Raw genomic sequence first — 4,999 nt, 5'->3', positions numbered from 1 at the left:
CACTCATAGTTTCTCTACTTCATTTGCATCATTTGGTATCACGATCCAGGTTGATTATCAATGGCTGAACGTAGATATGGCGGCGGTCGTGGTGGGGGACGTGGAGATCTCCCAAATGAAGAGGCTGCACGACAACGTGATATGCGCGACATCGAGAACGATGATCTGAGACAACAGGTTCGAGACCCCCAGCGGGACATCGAGAACGGTGATGTGGGACAACAGGTTCGAGACCTACAACGACGATTGGCGCGATTGGAGAAGCGTCAGGGGAAATCCAACCCGATGAGGTCTATTGCGCAGTAGCGTTGTTCGATGGACGATCCATTATTCAATGACGTCTTCACATCATATGATGCGGATGAACCGTCAAAGAATACTAATAGCAATATATTTTCGATGCTGGTGTATGATACGCCTGTATACGACGAGGATATATTCTATGAGCTCCCCTGATTGATGAGCGAATCCATGCCTCCTTCCGTGAAATTTGACAGCGCTGCCGAAGACGGGGGCGTTGCCGTCGATGATGATGAGGAGTTGGATGGGATTGTCGTTCCACCGCAGAGAAAGGGCGAGGAGAGTGAGGTTTTTTATTTTTCGGAAGGTGTTAGTTTCCAGAAATCGATGAAGCTCAAGGTAGAAAATTTTGATCCTTTCAATTATAATTCACCCTAGGAGTTGGAGGAAATTGTGGCTCTGCAGCAGAGAAAAGCTAGAGAGATTGAGGTTTTTTATTTTTCAGAAGACTTGGGTTTCCAGAAATCAAAGAAGCTCAATAAAGCTGTTTATTATCCTTTAAATGGAATTCATCAGAGGAGTTGGAGTTTGATGAATTACATAGTCATTGTGGCGAAGAGGAGGAGCCAGAGGAAAAGGGATATGACGAGAATGAGAAATTCGATGAATTCGAAGGGAATGATGCCGGTTTGTTTGCTTCTGCCGAGTATGAAGATTTGGATAAAGAAGTTGATGTTGTTTGGAAGACGATTGATAATAGGATGGATTCACGGAGGAAGGATAGAAGGGAGGCGAGGTTGAGGGAGGAGATTGAAAAATATCGAGCCTCGAATCCGAAGATCACTGATCAGTTTGCTGATTTGAAGAGGAAATTGCACACAATGTCGATTGAAGAGCAGCGAGAAGGTGTAATGGATGAATTGCGTAATGTTAATTTAAACAAATTCTTCATTGAAGCTGTAGCTCTGATTTGTGATGCAAAGCTTAAAGCAGCTGATATACAGTATCCTTTACAAATTTGTTCTTTGCTCCATCAGTGGTATAAAGAATTTGCTCCTAGTCTTGTTCTAGGTCTCTTAAAAGTTTTCATGCTGGGGAAATCTGTGGAGGATCTCGATGGAGACAAATACTCAGGCACAAAGAAGCAGAGTACCTTGAAGCTTCTTTTGGAGTTTTACTTTGCTAGGGTTGTAGAAGATACTGGTATATTTGTTGGTGATGGAGATAAAGTAGACTCGAGGACGATTCTTTTTCAAGAATGGGAGTATGATGCAGTTGTAGAAGAAAGTTTTGAAGGCTAAGAAAAGTATATTTTTGATTTTATTTATTTCCTAGTTAAATAGAATTAGGAGATGGAAAAAATATTACTCCCTCCGTCCCGGCTAAGATGACACATTCCTTAGCCGGCACGGGGTTTTAGGAGTAATTGGTTAATGTGTTTAATTGGAGAGAGAAAAAGTGTGTGGAAGTATTAAAATAGAGAGAGAAAGAAAGATGAATATTTTAATAGGGGTGAGAAAATGTGGTTGAGTGTATTAATTGGAGAGAGAAAGTTTCCAAAAAAGGAAATGTGTCATCTTAGTTGGGACAAACTAAAAAGGAAAACGTGTCATCTTAAGCGAGACGGAGGGAGTAGTTATTTTTGCTTATTATCTTTTTAGTTATTTTCTTTCCATAAGTTTAGGATTTCTTAGTTATTTTTTTTCATAAGTTTAGGATTTCCCTTTGCCTATATAAAGGCTTCATTGTTGATCTTAAAAGACAGACTTTGAATATTATTTTTACATTGAGTTTTTATACTCCGAAGTTCTCAATTTGTTGAGTTCTTTTTATCTACCAGTTCAGTCATTCTCATAGTCTCTTCGTTCATTTGCATCAAATTGTAATTATTGTTATACAACTATATATGTTAGCTCATTTAATCTTTTTCTCTTGAATAAGGTTGTCTACTTGTCTTATTGTGTAACATAAGCCTATGTTATTATTATTATTAGACATAAAAAGAAAGATAAATTGCCATGGGCCATGGAATACATGTGAAATCAAGAAAATAATTAAACAAGTTCTAATCAATCTGTAACCAAAATCCCTCTCTAACCTTGTTCTATGCCATTTGGTTGTTGCTCGATGCTCAATCGATCTAATGACCATCGAGTAATGTGCGGTCGAGCATATGACCATCGAGAATTTCACAATTCAGTATTGAGCATTGAAGTATTACTCGATGATAGATGCTTGGTCGAATTTTGTGCCTTACTTGATGCATGATGCTCTATTGTCCACTTGTTATCATATTGAGGTCTAGTATTCGAAAACCGCTGGATTGCTTCTTAAATATTATACACCGTTTCAATTTTCAGATTTAAAAATACAAAAAAGTAAGAAAAAATAAAAATACTTGCTACTATAAAAAGTGAAGAGAAATAGCCCTAATTCTTATTCACACAACTCAGCTTCTTCGTCTTCCACAATCTGTTTAAACCAATGTTTTAAAAACCGGACCGGACCGGCCGGTTCGACCGGTCGGACCGCAAACCGGTAGGTAGTCCGGTTCGGTTCACTCCTTTAAACCACCAGTGCATTGAACCGCTGTGAACCGGCAGAACCAGCCGGCCGGACCGGTTGGACCGTGAACCGGAAACCGGTTCAATATTGTTTTGTATAAAAAATTTTAAAATTTGTTGTTGGTAGGAGTTGAACTCATGACCTCTCTTCTACATAAAAAGACCTCTACCACTCCACCACATGAGCTCATTGAATAATTTGAACATCAAATATTTTTATACATTAATCATTAAATTTTTATCTACAAAAACTAATAATTCATATTAATTTTATATTCTTTAATATAATTATTAATTATAATATAAATAATTATCACCCTCTATATTTTAATGATGCTCTACTTACCATCTATATTATTAGTACCATATAAGATTCATTATTTACTATAACTAAATTTTTTATATTACATACTTTATTTATATACCCTAGCTATTGACATCAATGAATATTTTTATCTAAACTTAATACCTAATTCGTATTTAATTATAATATTATTTTACGAAATAAATTTTCTTAAATTAATAAACATCATCTATTTTAATACATAAAAATATTAAATTTCTTAATAATATTTAATATATGTGTTTATTATATATTCCAGTTCAACCAATGGTTCGACCAGTGAACCGGTTGAACCAGTGAACCAGTAATGACGCCGGTTCGCCGGCCGGTCCGATTTTTAAAACATTGGTTTAAACACATTCCATTTCCACCATTAATGGAGCAAAATTTCTTCACAAATCTACCATCAGAACTCACCACCAACATCCTCTCACGCCTCCCTCTCCGAACCATTTCAATCAGCAAATGCGTCTGCAAACCATGGCTCAATCTCCTTCAATCCGCCGATTTCCCCAAATCCAAAATCAAAACCCCTCTCTAAAATTGTGTTCGTGTTTAATGCTTTTGTTATCGTGTGGTGAATCTCTAAAACAGAGAAACATCTTCATTACTTTGATTAGGTAAAACAGAGTACAATATTATATCTTGCTTTTTTCTTCTATTGTGATTTGTGAAATTTTCTTGATATTATTTTGTGTTTGTGATAGAATAGAATGAAAACGGTTGGTAAAAGGAGATTTGGAAAAAGAATATGCTTATTATATCGTTGAACATAAGTCAGTGTTATTATTATTTTGAGACAGTTAAAGGAAGGAAATTTATAGTCATTTCTTACTTGTGAAAGCAAGTTAATTTAAGAAAACAAATGTGGATAAAGTAGACTAATATTATGAACTAAAACGAGATAACATTCTCAATTTTGAAACTCTTGAATGAGAAAAGACTAGGAGTGAAAATCATAGCATAAGTAAAGTATTCCTCTACAGCTCCATCCTTAAACATACCGACTTTTTTAGTAGTTATTGTCTTGTTGGAATAGTAGATGAGCCTACTCTGGTTCAACAACATCAATATGTCACCATCTTTGAAAGCTTTGATAGGATTAACAAATGACATTATACTCCGAGAAATATCGCTAGTACTCAACGTGTATTCTTTGGTCCAAGATTCTTCAACTTGGTATTTCTTCATCAACCAGTCCCTCAAAACAGACAAGAACCCAACACAAAAGTCCTCATGTTCAGTATCATAGGAGGAGCACATAAGATACTAAAACATTCGGTTTCAATATCAAAACCACAAATTCGTCCAGGATGAATCGAATTTACAATCCAATGGAGATTTCTATTACATATAATGCATCCACCGCGACATAATTCGAAACCAGATGCAGCACCGGTTTCAACGCGCCTCCATGTATTTGTTCCGAGGGTGTATACATATGCATAATGAGGGTCAGATCCAGCGTCCCCATTGAGGCAGACCACCATATATTGCCCACTAAATTTGCTCACACCAAATCCAAAATGCAACTTAAAATCTTCTGAGATGCATTCCCCAGTGCAGAAGAGCCCGGTATATTGATGAGTGATCGGATTGCATATAACAAGAGGAATTTGAGCATGCCCTAACTCTGAGTATAGAAGAAGCAATCCATTAGCGGCCATACCTGCCATGAATGGTGAGTATGTGTTAGGGGTGCCAAAATCTGTGAGGGGCATGATATAGTGAAGATCATTGCTTTTCGTGTTGGCTTCTTCTTCGTCTTCAATCTCGAATATCTGCACCGAGTTGGATTCAGCTCGGTTGATATTAAGCGAGCTAGGACGGGTGGGGTTTTGATTGTGGAGAG

This window comes from Salvia hispanica, chromosome 2, assembly GCF_023119035.1.
Source record: "Salvia hispanica cultivar TCC Black 2014 chromosome 2, UniMelb_Shisp_WGS_1.0, whole genome shotgun sequence".
NCBI lineage: Eukaryota > Viridiplantae > Streptophyta > Magnoliopsida > Lamiales > Lamiaceae > Salvia > Salvia hispanica.
This window is presented reverse-complemented; position numbering follows the sequence as displayed.